Source organism: Onychostruthus taczanowskii, unplaced genomic scaffold, assembly GCF_017590055.1.
Source record: "Onychostruthus taczanowskii isolate IOZ18803 unplaced genomic scaffold, ASM1759005v1 scaffold75, whole genome shotgun sequence".
NCBI classification, from domain to species: domain Eukaryota; kingdom Metazoa; phylum Chordata; class Aves; order Passeriformes; family Passeridae; genus Onychostruthus; species Onychostruthus taczanowskii.
The window spans coordinates 2086119-2104233 of NW_024505339.1; the positions used below are offsets into that span (position 1 = coordinate 2086119).

The following is an 18115-nucleotide window of genomic DNA, read 5'->3' on the forward strand; positions in this document are numbered from 1 at the left end:
AGGGAGGGGCTGTGTAAATATGAATTTTGTGTTCTGCCTGGCAAGGACCAATAGAGTGCTACACTGAACACATGTTCTAATTTATCATGGTATAAAGGATAGATTTTTTTTTTTTTTTAAGAGAGAGAGAAAAAACAGGTGTGAATCATAACACTAAGGAGTGAGAGATCCCGTGTGAGTCAGGATCCACATGTGTAATTTCTGTTCTCTTCTGCATAATTAATAGTGAAGAAACTTGTGATTTACAGTACATCTTCAGGATTTATAATAACTGTAAGAGAACTTACATAGATCCTGACAAAATGAGTCAAGCCATTTTTATTTTTTTATTTAATCTAACCCCGCTGGAGGAAGGCCAGTAGAAAACTGGGGTCTAAGAATGCTTTATAACATTAAATATAGTGTTTTTTTCTGTGAATAATCTCAAAATCTATGGATGCCTTTATGCAAAGCTAAGACAGTCTTAGTCTTGTTCAGATATTTGGGATTTTTCTGTTTGTAGTGTCATGTTGCTTATTACTGCCTTAGGAACCACATGCTTTCTAGGAACAGGACAAATTCCTCTACCCCTGTCCAAAGGAACAGTGTGCTCCAAATGCAGGAAAAACAAACTGCAGCAGCTGCCACAGTGCCAGGGCAGTGTATAAACCACAGCTCCCAGTGCCCCTTCCTTTGCCTCTTACCTGGCAGCTGTGAATGGTTCCAGCATGGAAAATACTGAGGAGCGCTGGGCTGCAGCACTTTGCCTCCCAGTTCAAAGGACTGATGAGAGAGCACTATTCTCAGATAAGCAGTAGTGCCTTCTGGAGGACAAATGTGCGTTTGGGGAAAGCTGGAGTGTTACAGGTGCTGCAGAAGAGGAGGTGGAGGGAACTCAAAGTACAGATTTCCCCGGGGCTGCTCTGTCCCACAGCCCTTTGTCAGAGATGTAACTCAATCACTTGTCCTTTCACACAGGCTAAAGAACCATTTAGAAAGGCTGATTTGTGTGCTTCCAAAGTGTTACCGTGGGGAAAACCATCTGTGTTGTGCTTTGGGTTACCTCAGTGGCAGCCAGAGGTGGTTAACTGGTGGGAACTGATCCAGATCAGAACTGAGCAGGCCAAACAAACAGGTGATTTGTGAGGAGCAGTTTCCCAGCCCAGCTCTCTGTGTGAGCACAGCAACATCTGCACAGAGGCAGGGAAGGCTGGGATCAGGTGGGCCCTTTGTGCTGGCATGAAGTGATTGCAATTATGGCATGTGTGTGTCTCCTGTCAGGGCTTTTCCTCTGTTAAACGCTGCTTTACTGCTGTGGAACCAGCTCCTGAGTGATGTGGTTGGCTCTGCCTAGGATTGCTATCCCTGGCTTCTCCAGAAACCATCCATCCACCCTGCTGTCAGCTCTAGTGGGTGAGGTTTGCATGCCTTGTCTTCCTCTGAGATTGTTGCACAGTTCTTCTTCTGCCCAGAGGGAGCCACTTGTGCTGTGCCTCTCTGTGCCTGGATTCAGGGATCTCTCTGCTGGAAAATATCCTGCTCTGTATTTTGTGCCCTCCTCTGCATATTTCTTGTTGATGTATTAGTGGGGTGGGTGACCAGCTCTTTCCAGAAAATATTAATAAAGATGTAAGCAGGCAGCACAAGTCAATGTGAAAGGATAATAAGGCTTGTTATGGCAGAAGGTTTGGAGTGGACAAATCTCAAGTAATTTGTTGTAACTGAGTCATGTTCTGTGGGGGTGGAGGTGTTCCTTACAGCCCTGCCCTGCCTTATTTAAATATTTAAACATTTAAATACAGCAAGGAGCAGCAGGGCCAGTACCTTTTCTGTTGCTATATATCTCCAGTGTAGTCTGTTCTGTATTAAATTCCTGTACTGGAAGGCAGTGAAGGTTAGTATTTAGAACTCCTGTGGCATTCATGCATGCATGGATAGCTCTCCCTGGCAGCTTTTTTCTGTAGGAAAGCATTTGGTCAGGTGCCAATGTCCAGCTTTCCTGGGACACTTTCAGCCCTTTAACCAGTACAGTGACCTTGGGCCAGCCTGGCCACCACCCTTCCTGTGATTCAGTTCAGCAGCTGATAATAAATGGACGTAGAATTTGACATTTTGGCAGTACCTTTGGAGTGTTTGCCCTCTGGGCAGTGAGGTCCCAGGGCTGGGAGGTACAGCAGGCTGCAGTCACTGAAAGCTCTGCCACTGAATGGGCAGTGTCATTGTTGGTGGTGAAGAATGTCGTGTCAAAATGTGTTGTGATATTTGCCAGGAAATGGAGAGTCCATGAATGACTAAGTCCTCTGTGACACAGCTGTGGTGGCACTCAGCCTGCAGCCTGGGCTCTGTAAGCTAGAGCTGTGCCTTGAAATTTATGTTGGTAATTTCTTTTGAAGGCACTTTTCTAGTAAAATTTCACCACAGAGTTTGCTATGAAGATGATGAAAGGTCTAGAGGGGAAGTCCTATAAAGAGCAGCTGAGGTCACTTGGTTTGTTCAGCCTGGAGAAGAGGAGACTGAGGTCAGACCTCACTGGGGGCTGCAGCTTCCTCAAGAGGGGCAGCACCAACCTCTGCCCTGTGCCAGGAGGGAGCAGCTGGAGCTGTGCCACAGCAGGTTTAGGTTGGATATTAGGGAAAGGTTCTTCCCCAGAGGGTGCTGGGCACTGCCCAGGCTCCCCAGGGAATGGGCACGGCCCCAGGGCTGCTAGAGCTCCAGGAGAATTTGGACAACACTCCCAGGGATGCTCAGGGTGGGGTTATTGGGGGGTCTGTGCAGGGCAGGAGTTGATCCTTGTGGGTCCCTCCAGCTCAGGATATTCTATGATCTGACTCTGTATTTCCTTTTAGTGTTCTGGTGCCTGACCAGAGATTTCCCCCTTAGAAAAGGTAACACAGAAATGTGCTCCTACCCTGGCACACTGGAAGAGGAAAACAGCCTTTGGAGGGGGTTGGAGGCTGCAGGGAAACCTTGGTGCCTTAGCAGCTGAGTTTCATTAGGCAGAGTGATCTGGTGCCTTCTGCCAGCTGACAATCACCAGGTGTATTTGGCCATTTTGCTAATGAAGAGAGGGATTATGGAAGGAGCTGTAATTCAACTAGGGAGCAGTGTTTGTCAGAGGATTTTATGGAACTTGCAATTGCATTTTTCTTCATTACCATATTCTCAATATTTTATGGTTGTCTTTATGTCTGTTTTCATTGTCACCTGATGCCTGGTCTAGATGGGCTATTCCTATCCAGGAAAGAATCAGCTTTACTTCAGCATTGTAATGACAAACTGAGAACAGAAAAAAGGGTAAACTCAGCTTTCACACTGTACATATTGTTCATGGCTGAAGGGTCCAGTTAAGTCAATGTCCAATTATATAATGAAGAGATAGTGATCTGTTTAGCTTTTTAGAAAATTAAATTCCACTGAAACAATATAACTGGGACTATAGAAGTAGGAGGAAAACTATTTTCCATTCTGAAGCAGGCCTTTGTATAGAGTTGAGTTTTTTTTTTAACTCACTAACAGTAACTAATAACTTGTACATTATACAGCCCACACTGAGTCATTGTTTACTCAGGGAAATGACTTTCAACAGCCAGACTTGTTTGTGAAGTTTAATAACTAAAATATGCAGTTCTGTGCTTTACAAGGCTGCACACTATAACCAACATTTTGGAAAAAACAAAACCTGGTGCATATTTGCAACACCACACAGCACTGCATTACAAATGCTGCTGCTGCAGCTCAGGGTTTGATCTGCAGTAAAAGCTGGTGAGTCCCATGGTGTGGTTTGGAGACAGGGAAGATTATTGCACAAATTAGTGTTGGGATTTTCTAAAGTTTTATTGAACCTTCCAAATTAGAGACCAGGAAGCCTTCTTCTGTGTCCACAGATCTTGTTGTTTTAAATAACAGGTTGTCCTCCACTCTTAGGACTTTTGGAGTCTGTTTGAAATTGCCTCTTGTCCTTCTTGCGAGGGAAAGCCACACCTTTGCACCAGGAAGCCAGGAATTCTCTCTCTGACAGAACTGGAACTTAGACAGAAAAGCAGATGTTTCTTTTGTCTCCTTTGAGTGAGCACTGGAGTTCTGTTGTGAGCTTTTCTGCCTTTTCCTGACTCATGATCTGCTGTTCTGTGTTAGCATGGGATTTTCTCACAGATGTTACAGGAAACTTCCCTCCCCACCCTTTACTCCTGTAAAGGTTTTAACAACCCAGGGTTTGTGTCCCTGGTTGGTTTTGGGGTTCTGAATAAACAACCAGCAGAGCACCCATCACATTTCTCAAGTAAACCAAGTGCTTAATTTTAAATAGTGTATTCAAAAAGTTTATTTTTGATTTTTCCCAAAATTACAAGCTTCTTTGGACACAATTTTTTTGGAAAACAGAAAGGAAAACTTCATCTCATAATGAAGGCAAATACAAAATATGTGACTTGCAAAATCCTCATTTTATTTGTGCATGGATTTGTTTGCTCTTATAAGTGGGGGATGGGATCAAAAGCAAGTTCTGCAGAAAAGTACAGAGTGTGTTTTTGTGTGTGCCCAACCATAGCACTCTGAGGGAACACATATTATATTTAATTTTGCTGATCTTCTGTCCAGAAATCTGATGGATAGAACCTGGGAACAGCAGCTGATGGAGCTATCAGCAAAGCTTAGAGCATCAACTTTTACCATCCCAGAAATTCTCACATTTTACTTTATAATGCCACTAAAACAACTGTACAGTGCTGTGATAATTCTAGCAGGATTGGAATCACTGAGAGAACCACCAGGTTTCCTTGGGCATAAACCCAAGTTCTGACTGTGAGGTGTCAGCATGGACATGGGTTATTTCTGGTCTGCTGGGGTGTAGAAAAAGTGTGGATGGACATATCAAGGTGAAACGTGGTTGTTTGGAAAGGGAGTTTACCAGTTCATAACCTTCAGGGGGTTTGAATATTCTGTGCTGGTCTGAGAGAAAACCAGAGGCTGAAAACCCAGAAGGAAAAGTGGAGGACGAGAAAGGGTGGGAGACCAATAGAAAAAGCAGAAACTGAAAAGTGGGAGGCCAAAATGGTGTGGGAGGTCAGCAAGGAGAGGCCAAAAAGTGGAGGCTGGAGAAGTTAGATGGAGATAAAGATGTGTGGGAGGCAGAAAAGGTGGTGAGGCCAAAATCAGCCCATATCAGAGATCTGATCAATCTCCTTTTGCTCTGTTGGCCTCCACATCCTCCTGAAGAAGGGGACTCTCAGACTACTCAGCTGAAGAAAATTCAAGCTCAGCTTTATGGAATAACTTGGGGACAAATGCCCATTGTCTTGGCTCTTGTATTACTTCAGTTGGAGCTTAGTTTCAGCACTTAAAAATTTGGTTTCCAGCAGAAAGCAGCTCTGTAAATTGTTTGAGTCTTGATTGTAAAAGTAGTGCAGATGAGCTGTAGTGCTGTCAGTTCAATACCTTAAAATATTGTGATTTAAGATTACCAAAGAGGTGTCCCCTAAACCCACAGAAGAAACAGCACTCTCATGACTGCTTTTGCAGGGATTTGAGAAAGCTAGGAGGAATTTGGGATAATTAATGCAAGAGGTATTTCCAAACCAGGTATGTTAAAGTCCCTTAGAACTTTTAAGAAAAACAACATAATGAAGAAGCACAGTGTCTTTTTTCTTTACCTGATATAATTAAAGAATACAAGGGCTGCTGGTTATGAGCCATTTACATATTAGGGTAAAGCTTTCAGACATTATTTGACTCAAATATAAACTAATCTGATTTGAGGTATTTGTGTCTTGCTACAAGGAAGAAGCAGAAAGGAAAGGAGAGTAAGAAAAAGAGATGATCTGCACTTCCTGGAGAGAAAAGCAGGGCATGGCTGGTGCTGGCAGCCTGGCAGGTAGTGAGTGCTGGGAGGGACTGAGGACTTCCCTGCTGCTCTGGCAGACTGGTCATGAGGGCTCCATGTGAAGAGGAAATGTTGCAAGAGATGTGGTGTTCTCTATGCAAAAAAACCTTCTGTTGTGCAGGAGGCTGTTTGATCTCTCTCTTCAAACTGAAACCTGAGTGGTTGCCAAGTGTCTGCTCTGAAGTTTCCGGATCTAGGTGGGGACAGGGGAGTTCCAGCTGTAACCTGAATGTGTTGAACTGGCAGCTGCTGGTGTCCAAACCGCTCGCACCGGGAGGAAAATTCCACAAAGTGGCTCCGTGTAGGATGAGAATGTGAGCTATGTCCAGGCTCACGGCCATGGAACTCAAAGCTGCTCTCCTGTAGCTGTTTATTTTTCTCTGGAGGCTTCAGTGAAGTTGGCTGTTTGTCACTGAGTGCAGCTTTGCTGGAATGCTGCCTGCCTGCCATCAGAATAAGGGAGCACCTGTGACAGGATTGTGGTGTCACCTGAGAGGAAGGAAATCAGTGTTGCTGCAGGGTGAGTGTGCACATGTGGGAGGAAATCTTTGTACGAGCCAGTTATTGCCTTCCAAGGAAAAATTAGGTTGTGACAAAATTTTTTGTTTTGGAAAGGTAAATTCTGGTGTAGCTGTTAGCTTGGTACCTGGCTGTTTTGAGCAGTGAATTTCTCTGTGCTGAACTGTTGAAAATGCTTTTCAGTCCACACTTGTACTGGTCTCAAATTATCTTAATTGCAAACCACTTATCTGAACTGATGAGTAGTTAACACAAATGTGACACGGTGCTCGTTAGAGTAGAAAATCAATCAGTGTTTAGTGTGGGCTGGATTGACATTTCTGGATTGATAGGGCATGGGGAGGTTCATTTGGCTCAATAAATGGCTCAGTGATGAGTGTGTGGAGTGAGCTGCTCCTCTCCTGTGTGCTGGCAACCAAAACCCACCAGCATCAGCCCTCATTTCTAAGGCCAAAAAGTGTCAGGTTTTGCATTTTTTGGGAGTAGCAGAGCAGTGCTGGGACAGGATCCCCACGTGTCAGATTAGGTGATTTATGGTGCTGCTCCCCTGCTCCTGGAGCACTGCAGCTGACAGGCTGCACCCCTGGTGGCATTCCTGGGCTTGTCCCCAGGGCTGCTGGGGGTGACACTGTCCTCGTGTCACTTCTCCAGGATTTCAGTGCTCAAGGCATGAGGGTGTGCAGAGAGGAGGGGATGAACAAGCAGCCAGAGAGTCTTGGAGCTTCATCCATGTCACTTCCATGAAATGCCCTTTCTTTTGTGTTCCCCCAGTATCTAAGATAAGCTTATCCTGATATCAGTTCTGTTTAGAATCATAGAATGGTCTGGGTTGGAAGGGACTTAAAGATCATCTTGTTTCACCTTTCACTGAACCAATTTTAATTGGTTTCACTGTAGTTCTCCACTCCCTGCCTTGTACTTGACCCATTTGACCCTTTGATTAACCCTTTGAAAGAAAGTTGGGAGAGCAGTGATGACAAAAACAACTTTTTCTATTTGTTTCAGTTCCCTGAACTGCCTGCTGAGAGCTGAATGGATCTTAGAGGGGACAGGGCCAGGACAGGCACAGCCGGGACAGAGGCTGTGTCACAGTAACATCAGCTGACAGCAGCCTGGGACTGCCCTCTGGCACCTCAGAGGACATTTTCTGTGCCCTTTTCACCTTGGACAAGTGTCTGTAGTGTAATGATGTGGGAAGGATGGCTTGTGTGGCTGTTCTATTCTTACACTGCTGTGTTTTGATCCTTGAAGTCAGTGCTAGTGAGAAGTTTGTTTGCTAGAAGGTTCTGCAGTCACACTGGGGGACTTTTGTGCTCTGATGTGTGGGCTGATTGGCACCAAAACCTCCCAGCATGTGGATGTGGAGCTAGGCCAGCTGTTTGGGACACAAATGGTAATTAGTTGTTTTCTAAATGTTGGCTTTATCAAGGTTTACAAACGGAACAGGCCATCTCCACTGCTCATAACGAGATTCCCAAGCTCCAACAGTCCCAGCTCCTGAGCAGTGCAGGAGCACCTGCCCCTGAGTCCTGCCCTGCTGGTGCCCTGTAATGTGCTGTCAGATCAGGGAGAGAGAGGCACTGATAAATCCTTCCAGGCTGCACACACATGGACACAGAGCCAGGAAAAGCTGCTGTCTCTTCTGCCTCTTGCCAAAGCATCCTTAGAGTGGCTGGCATCCAAAACAGGAAGAAGGGCCCAAGGCACAGGGGTCCAGTTGGTGTCTGGAATATTTTGCTCCCCTCCCCTTCCCAGAGCAATGTTTTCCAAGGATGGAGTTTGGGAGAGCCAGTGCACTGAGGGTCAGGATGGGGGACACCTTACCCAGGTGAGGATGCAGAGATTCCCATTTGTGCCCTGCTTTTCACCAGGTGTAAAGATCCAAGGAACCTTTGAGCCCAGTGGGACTCTAACAAGGCATTTGTGGTGGGTAGTAGAACAAGGTTACTCCGTTGTGGTATCTGAGCATGCCATGAGAGACACAGGCAGGGTGAGGGAATAGGAATTAATTCTGCTGCCAGAACCTTCCGTGCCAGAGGTCGGATGTGGCTCTGTGCCCACTCTGGGCATACGTGCAGGTTCCTGCAATTTGTTGCTGTCACCACCAGCAGTGGCACACAAGGAAACAGAATTTAAGAATGCCATCCTGCAACAGAGACCTCAAGAGGCTATTTCTAGCTGGAATTGGAGCTCTGTGTGGTGTAGTGGGCTGTAGGCTCATTGTGAGGGTAGAAAACAACCAAAAGTGGTTTGCTCTGGAATTCTTTATGCTGCAGTAGGCAGCTGGATTCAAATGTTGTGGAGTTTTGCTCCTTTTTGATGCACTGTGGGTGAAGAGGCTTCACAATCAGCTGTGTCCCAGCAGGTGAGCTGGAGTGGGTTAGCACTTGGAAAAGTGAATTTTGGAATAGTGGGTTTAGCCCTGCAGGTACCTGCATGCAGCTACTCCTGGGAGCCATCAGCTGTTGTGGAATTTGTCAGCTCACCAGACAAGTGTGTGCTGCCTCTCACACACCCCAGCAATTCTGAGAATGTGAAGGACTCTCAGATTCCTGTATGGCCCTTCCCCTCCAGCTCTAGGGGCTGGTGGAAGCAGGAAAGGAGGTCAGGCTTGAAATCCACAGTCGGAGGGGAGGAATTTGTGGATGCAGAGCAGATAACGCCCATCACTCTCTGCACTTGGCCACTCCCACTCCCCTGCTTTGTGGAAAGTCTGATTAAAGGCAGCCCTGCCTGTCTGAGCCATACATCCATGCACAAATGCCAGATTCTCTTCATTCCAGCCTGCTGACTTCAAGAAGGACTTGCTCTGACAAGCTGGAAATGAGGGCTGGCAGCTTCATCTGCAGCTCAAAGGCTTTATCTCTCTTAGACACTCTTCCTAACATTTCCCACAAACACTGCTCTGCTGGTAGGAGCTGTTGCACACACAGGATCCATCAGGCACTTATGAATAAAGCCTTACCTTGTGTAACTCTCCTCAGAACAGGCAAGGAGCACTTCTCAAAGCACTTGGCACCAGGCCTGTGGCAGAGCTGGCTCTCCTTGTGCCTCAGCCTCATTATCTGGGGAGCAGTAGGAAGAGTCAGCTCAGCCTTTGATTCTCCTGTCCCCCTACCAAGCACTGATGTTCTTTCCTCCACAAAAATCCTACAGTCCAGCCTCCATCTCCCACTTGGACTGTTTCCATCAGCTGAAATCTGGCAGCTTTCCATCACCTCCAGCTTCCACACCATATTCTGATAGTTCTCCACCTCAGCCTCTCTTTCCTCTCTGAGCTGCCACCTTCACTCCTGCCCCTCTGCTCCATGATGAGTTCTTTGACTTCCAGGATTGTTCTGGCCCCAGCAGCAGCTGCTGTTTCCCTGGTGTTGCCTCACTGCTCCATGAGGGATGCCAGCTGTGTCCACCTGTTAGGTTGTTTTGCATGTGCCTTTAAGGCAGCTGCTTCTGCTGCATTTGCAGCCTTAAACCTGGAATATTCATATTCCCTGCCCTATCTCAATCAATGGATGAACTCAGCCTTCACTAAATGCTTTCCCAGGGTGAAACCTATTTGAGATATAATAATGGTTCTAGAGAACCTGTGCCAGGAAATGCAAGATAGCCAAGCTCTTCTTTGATTGCTGTTGCTGTTTCAAAATCAGTATTAGAGCAAGTGTACTTTTACATTCACATATTTAACATGTGGAATGAGATAACCTTAAGCTTGATGCAGTAAGGTGTGCACCCTCGTATAAAAATTTATCATAAATCAAATTTGAGTCATCACCATGATTGTGACATGATTTCTGCTTGAAAGGGCATCTTTGATGTCATCACCATATTGCTTCACAAGCAGCTTGCTGGTGATATTTTAGGTTGGGGAGGGTGTGTGCATGTCTATAGCTTCTAAAAACCATCAGGCCAGTGTTAAATGTCTGCCCTGTGCCTTACAGATTGCACAAGTGGCTGTTAGCAGACAAAACTCTTTTTTTTTTTTTTTGTCTGATTTTTGAGGGAGGGCTGTTACCACAGGGCTTTGACTTATGGCCCTATAACCACCCCTGCTGAGCAGAAAGGGGATCCCAATGATATCTGCTCCAAATGCTCTCTCCTGACCATGGCACTGTGCTTCCTGGACATTGTGTGAACTCAGACTTGTGAAACAAAAGCTCTAATTTCCCTTTGTGAAGCTTGATACAGAGCACACAGCTCTGGAGCAGCAGGGTATGAGAATTAGAATCATTGGTGCAGTGAGGATTTTGAACAAGAAGCAGGCATGAAATATCCAAAGCATTTAACCTCTGTGTTTTATTCATCCTGGAGCAAATGTAATTTAAAGTGGCACCTCTATAATTGATGAAGTATCTTTTTACCATTTGTTTAATTACCAGTTTCAGTGTCTAGAAAGCAGCAGATCAATAATTTACAGTGATGAACTTCCCTGTGTCTCTGTTTTTCTACTTCAGCCGTGCAAACAACAGCTCCTGAAACAAACCCTCAAATATTGATGCTTTCCTTTAGGTGATATAAAAGAGCTTAACCTTTTTTCCTGCCACAGGTGCACTCCAACACCACTGAAGCTGAGGACAGAACACTGACCTTGGCAAGGCAGGGTTAATGTAGGGCTTGCCCTGCATTTTGTATCAGCTCTCAGCTTTTTGCAGCCTCCTCTCATTGTTGGAGTGATGAAGGCTGGGCTCCTGTTGTTGCTGTAACAGCAGATGCTGCTGCCCTGGCTTTAGGAGAGATGTTAAAACAGAAAATTTAAGCTAATGAACCAAAGCTGCTGCCTGTGGTTTATATGTATTTCTTACATGATGGGTTTTGATAACAAATGTTGACTTTTCTATGTGAAATACCTATTCTGGAGAGTATTGGATCCTTCTGTCAGCCTAGAGCTCAGATTCCCTCATGGTCCTACAACACCTCCTCAAGGGGAGGTTCTTGATCTGTCCAGGAGGAGCTACAGGATCTGTACCTGTCAAATCAGAGGGAAAAAGGTGTTTCCTTCCCAGTGGGATGGGCCTTCAGACAGTTCCTCTTGTGGTCCTGGCTGCCATGGACCGTGGGGTTTTCCCACACAGCATCAGAGCAGAAGATCTAAAGACACCCAACTTCCATGAGATCTCCAAATCCAGGATTTCTAGCAGGATGGTGAACTCTGCTTTCAGACTCCCAGTCTCACACCTCTCATTCTTCTCACTTTTTAGAGCCAAGACAAATATCTTATTTCTTCTGGACTTGCCTTTGAGCAAACAACTTAGTGACTGCATCCTTGGGCTTGGTATGAAAAATAAACAGGGAATACATCCCTTTCCTGTCTCTTAGGAGTGCCAGTCCCCATCTCCTGTTGGAGAACAAGATGCTGTGGGACAGTTGGCATTTCTGTTAATGTCACAACTGTCAATTCCTTCAGGATCTCTCCTTTCAGCTCACAGCCCAGAAGAAGGTTTTGTTTAGAAAATGGGTGTAAAGGGTCATGGGGAATATTCCTGGGCCTGTTGTGTCAGCCTCAGCAGGATTTGTGCAGTTTTGCAACCACCAAATGCAGGATTAGGAGTAAAGCAGAGAAAGAAAAAGGGTTTGGACCTAACCACAGCTGGGGAATGAATGTTTCCATTCTCTGCAGAGACCCATGTTTATCCAGATGTGCAACACACATTCCTGAGAACCACAAAGGGATGGACTCCTTCATTGTTCCTTAGTGTCTCTGTTTCTGATTAAACTGGTGTCTATGAAAATGCAGAAAGTTTTGAAAATGCAGAGGGCAGAACTGTCTAGGTCTCCTTAAGAGGGAGTTTAAACTGCCTTGGAGATGAGATATTGCTTGTAATCCAATGGGGGCTAAGTTGCAGGAATTTATGCATTTTTTAACATCAATGTAATTACTGCTTCTTTTACGTTAAAAAAAAAATCTTGATTTAAGGTGGTTTTGATCCAATAGGAATGCCAGTTTTTAAGTTATTGGAAAACAATATTCTGAATTGAGAATATTCTGAATTTGAGTGCAAGCTGATGCAGGTGGGCATGGGATATCCTTCTGAAATGATGGCTGTATTTTCCAGACAGCCTGGAACACTTTTGCCATCATAATGACAGCTCATCATTCCCTGTGGATGTTAAGTGATGCAAAATCTATTTTGGGACAGAAAAGATTCACCAAAGCATTAAATCCTCCACGGGTGATACAGGGGGGGCTCCTTGGGGCGCAGGCAGAGCAGCCAGGGGAGATGACCTCACACCATACCCTTCATCTGGTGCCTTTTCCCCTCGTTTTCAGCAGGAGCAGGGCAGGCAGGGGAAAGGGAAGCAGCTCAGACATCAGCTGCAATATCATCTGCCCACGTGCTCAGCTCGCTGCCAGGGCCAGCCTCACTGCCTGGCTCCTCTGCAAACTGCTCAGCCCCTTCCTTTCAGCACAATCTGGAATTTCTACACCTCATCCAATATTCTTATTTTGGGTTCATGATCTAGTTGTTGAGACTCTTTGCTTCAATTTTTCTTAGGGGGCTTGTGCCATCACAGTCAGTGTAAAGTGCTCTTTGTTCCCTTACAAAGAAGGGTTTGGAAAGTTCAGTCTCATGTGTGCCACTAATAGTTTTGTTAGAACTTATTTATAACTTTTCACTGCCCCAAAATAACTGCCTGCCTTAGGCCAACAAAGTCAGTTTGAAACAGAGGAGAGAGGAAAAAGAAAAAAAAAAGAAGTTTAAAAAAAAAAAGTGGAAGTACAAATTGTGCCTGTAAACTCTTCACTTATAAATCATCAAATTAAAAATTGCTCCACTTGTTTGAATGTCCAAAGCATTCAATGTGCTCCCAGAACTTGACTCCACTTGGGAACTTGGAGTTTGCTACAGAATTGCTACGTTTGCTTTAAAGGAGGGTCACACCCAGAAGGAAAATAAGAATTTGTTACTCCCAGGTATCACCCAACACTTGCAGGTTGCTGACTTGGCTTTTTTCCCTAAGCAACCTGTGGATAATCCATGGAACAAACCTATGGCAAATACAATTGTACCAATACAAAATGTTGCTCACAGGAACATATCCTCATATTTTGGGTACAAATGACACTGATAAGCCAGATATTGCACTGATATAAACATCTTTATCCTACTGCAAACTGTCCATACTAAGGGATTTTGCTGTTACAGTAACAGTAGAGAGGAGTAGGGTTAGTTATTTTTTGGGGTATCACTCATGTACAAAGTATTTTATAAAAAAATCCAAATTTAAGCAAATATGTTCCATATGTGAGCCTCTCTCCTGTGCTTTTCAGAAAAGTTATAGTCATTTGACCTTTATTCTTCTGTCTTTGGAAGCTTGAATATACTCATAAAATCTAGATATTACCTATGCTGCAGTCTCCACATAGCAGAAAAGCTCGTGGCTTTGAAAACAAATTAGGAATTCCACTATAGCTTTATTCAAGCTCTGTGAAAAGGAAAAGCTCCATGCTGCCTTAAAAGAAACAATTTCATTTGGCTGTTTTGGAGGGAGGTATTTCCTTTTTAAACTGTTTTGCACAGTACCAATGGTCTGATTTTAGGTGTGGTTTGTTTTAATGTAAAGCTACATTGGTGAAAGCTGTCAATGAAAAGAGAAAAGGACAGGAGAGGTCAGTGAAGTTCAGTTCTTTCCTATAAGCAGTCTGATATAGTAGAAAAATCTGGTATTTGGATTTGTGTGAAATGATGTGTGTTGACTCAGTTAAGAATGATGTCTTTCAGGTAGCCTTCCTTACGTTTCAGATTTAACCTACTAAAGAAAATAAAGCAACTTAAACTTTCTGCTTTAGTGCTGGCAGTTCTAAACAGATAATTCCTATATTTAGAGAAGAATTTTGCAATCATTGGGGGCACAGGGGAGGCTTGGGATCCTGTCAATACAACATTAATGGGGTAGATGAACTCTGCTTTCAGACTCCCAGTCCCGTACCTGTGATTCTTCTCACTTCTTAGAGCCAAGACAAATATCTTATTTCTCCTGGACTTGACTTTGAAACTGAGCAAACATCTTAGTGACTGCATCCTTGGAGCTGGTATGAAAAATAAAAAGGGACTAAACAGTGTTAGGGTCCAGCCTGACAGCTGAGACTTTGTACTGACTTGAATCCACAGGGAGCTCGTTCCCAAAAATATTTTTCTCCAAATTTAACTTCCAGATACCACTGACCACAAACCATACCAGCAGAAGCCATCTTGCTGAATTGCTTTATAATTGTTATGGAGCAAGTATTACATGAGAAAAGAGGCATAAGAGCATTTAAAATTAGAGTTTTTTGTAGCTGTTTTTCTCTCAGAGTCGTAACCACTTGTGTTTCCCACCTCTGAAAAACCTGCCTGTTGCCTGCACTCATTTTCCCCCTTGCTGTGCAGTCAAGGATGTGAAGTATTTAACAGGACAAAAATTAAAGGTCAGTCTAAAAATCCTCAGAAATCAAGATGTCCCTAAAGATAAAGCCCAATGTGAAACATCCTCTTGGCCCAGAACATGCCCTGGAAGGCTTTGAGTGCACACCCTGTTCTGGCCAGGTGCTGTGGGGACAAGGGCCAGGTACAAGCAGCTGCTGAGGTCCCAGTGACACTGGAGGAATCCTGTGGGACAGTGGAGAGGATTTGGAATAATTGGGAATATCATCTGTGTTTTCATGGGGACTGGGAAGCTCCTGATGCTGTGATGTGGAGAGAGCTTTGCTGTCAAAATCCAATCTCTCATTAATGACTCTTTCACAAGTGTAGCCTGGGTTGGATTTTTTTTTTAAAGTCTCTCTTTTTAAGGTTTTTTTAATGTTTTTTGGGTGGTGGTTTTTTGTTTTTTGTTTTTGTTTTTTTTTTTTTTTTAATTTGCTGTGGCAAACTGAGCCCTGCAGCTCAAGGAGGTCTCACCAGCTGACAGGAAAATGTTGGCTGGGATTTGGCCTCACTCTCCCCTGGAAGTTGTGTCATTCTGCAGAGAAGAGACATAGGATGTGGCAGGGCTACAGATACAGAATTGTTTGTACATTTTGTCACAAACATCTCTTGCTGTCAGGGAGAAAAAAAAAAAAAAAACAACAACAAAAACTCTGGGTGATAAATATGTCTAGCAATTTATATTGTGCTCATTTCCGTGGCAGCTCTGGGGCTGTGTTTGCTCAGCAGGCTGCCCTGCACTGGGTGCTCCTGGCCTTATCCAAAGACACAGCAGAGATGGAAAGATACCCCTTGATGGGAATCACAGAGAAACCTTCCAGTTCTATCACTTCCCCCAAATGAGGCCTCTGTGAGCGTTGTTGTAGGAATCCCTTCCATTTGTATAAGGAGGAAGATGTGTCCTTTAACTGGGCTTGCAGGTTTGGTGTCTGCTGAAGGGATGGTGGAAAGTGTGGGTTGGAGCTACAGCTCCACAGCAGTGCCCTGGCAGCTCTGCTGGGATGTGCACAGCTGCCTGGAGCTGCTGAAACTCTTGGCCTAGGAGACATTAATTCTGCTCTTTTGTGGGAGTGCAAAAATGAACTTAAATGGTGCTTGATGGCTTTGCTGTTTAAAGCAAGATGAGTAAAAACAGTCCAGTTCATAAAATATTAGTGCTCCATGGATGTGCAGCCCAGGAAGGGGAGCTCTCAGCCTGCCCTCTGCATCAGCACTGCCCATGTCGTGCTTTAGGGCATGGTTGTGTCTTTTCCTGCCCTTTCCAATCAGAAACATGCTCAGCTTTGCTTTGCAAGTGTTATTTTGTAGATTTCAAAGTCTGTTCAGTGTTTTTCCTGCCGTGGAGAAAAGCAAGGGCATTACAGAAGGTCAGAGCATCTCTAATTTGTCCATTTAGTTGCTATTTTGGGCTGTAGGACAGGACCCTGCTGGGCAGAGGAGTCCCAGGTTAAGCTCTGTCCCTGTGTGGGGAGGGGAGCCCTGGGTGTGCTGCCTTCCCCTGATGTGTGAGCAGCCTGGTGTGTCTCTCCTCAGGATTCCTGTACATCCTTCTCCTCCAGACTGCAAACAGTTTAGTGCTGATCTGGCCTTATATAGTCATTTCCTATTATTAGAAACATTTCCTTGGGATCTTGCTCAGGGAGTAGCAGAGGGAAATCCTGTTTCCTTCATCTAACTTGCAGGCACAGCACCAGTGCTCTCTCTTTCCTTATCTTGTGTGGATGGAACAAGAAGTTTTTGTTGTGATTTGCTTTCCAGCCTTAAGCCCTTTCTAACACTGAGCCTCTTTTCAGAAATGCAGGAAAAGAAATGTGAGGAATAGGAACTGTCAGTCAGCAGTGTGAGCTGTAAAGTTTTGTCTGCAGCCTGTACATTCCTGTTCTTTTCATCGTGTTTTCCTCACTCAGCTTGAGTTCTTCCTTTGGAAAACCAGCTCTGTTCAGTGCTGGTTTGTGTGAGAAGCAGTGTGCTAGGATATTTCACCTGAGAGTGCCAGGGATGGGCAGACAGCCAGTGGCTGTGTTAAAAAAGAGGAACAATTTTAAATTAAGGAAGGAGAAGTTTTTGTTCTGCGTGCAACAAGAAGTGTTTTTAAAGGCGAGACTCACTGGAAGCACAGAGATATGCACAGGCTTTAAACACTTAATTTTTCCTGTGAAAACATTTTTTCCCCTTAAAAGGAAGATGTAGGTCCTGCCACTAGGAGTGACTGTTTGGAAAGTCAGCCGGCAGGAATGCACATCAGCTGAACTGAGTCAGGCTGTTTGTGTTACCAGCTCCCTCCAAACCCGTCCCTGCCACAGCCGCTGCAGGGGAGCTGCTGCAGATGATTGTGCCAGAGCAATCACTGGGAATTAACTGCTGGGTTTAAACTTTGTTGTTGGAGTCAGTGCAACAATTGCTGTTGGGATTGGAGTGCGTTTGTAAAATCAGGGAAACCCTGACAGGGCCGTGAGCGGGAGCAGCCACGGGCATGAGACAAACTGGCATCACATTAAGGGCATCTGGTAATTATAAAGTGGGACTTTGTCCTGATGGCCACTGTCAAAGCCAGCCAGCCATTTCTGTTTCACTGCTTCAGCAGAAAGCAACAACGAGGAAAATTTATCTTAATTTGTTAGATTAACCCAGTTTCTGTTTTCGCTCACGTCACAGACCCAGAATTATTGTGTGTGTGCGAGAGCCATAACTAAATACAAGCCTGTCATGTGTGCTTTTTAATCCATCACCAGGGGCATCAAAACAGGGAACAGCACTGGCAGAGAAAGTGCAGGAATCCAAGGAGACATGTGCATCTCCACTTTTTTGCAATACTTCTTTTTTTTTTTTTTTTAATTTATTTGTGAAAGACTGAGCTTGGGAAGAAAAGAAGTTTGGTGTTCTCACTGACAAAGCTTTCTTGAAACAAACAAAACCAGTATTGACACTTTTAGGCATTACAAAGCATAAATTAGAATCCAAAATAATAATCTAAATAGTATTTGTCTTCTGGTTTTTGAACCCTTTTGGCCACACCTCACTATTTTTAAGGTTTTCTCTGTAATCCTGCAAACACCTTCACACAGAATCTGGGAATTCAGTCAACTTGTGATGTCATGAAGTTTGCAGTAAAGTGAAGGAACTTTCATCATCTTGAGGCACCTTTTGAGTGAGTATAATGAGCTTTTGGTTTAACCCTTCTAGGTGTGCAGTTTCATAACTGTGCAGGCATGTTGTGTCTGCAGGGACCAATGTCCTGTGTTCAAACCTCTGCTCATGGCTACTTGTTTGGAGCACTCTTGAGAGGGGAAGAGGAGATGCTTTAATCCAAAAACTGGGTAGAAAACAGACAATTATT

General features: G+C 44.6%; 1 protein-coding gene across 5 annotated transcripts in view; it reads left to right on the forward strand.

The window, feature by feature from the left end:
* Positions 1 to 18115, forward strand: part of MYO1C (myosin IC) — a 52997-nt gene that overhangs the window by 4868 nt on the left and 30014 nt on the right. Inside the window, exon 2 of one of the 5 annotated variants that reach the window (XM_041422930.1) lies at positions 1261 to 1392. The exons of 3 other annotated variants lie outside the window; for them this stretch is intronic. The gene's annotated coding sequence lies outside the window, so the exon portion shown is untranslated. Of the gene's footprint in view, positions 1 to 1260; positions 1393 to 6145; positions 6378 to 18115 lie in introns of those variants that run through there. One more of the 5 variants, XM_041422929.1, reaches the window with a different exon arrangement.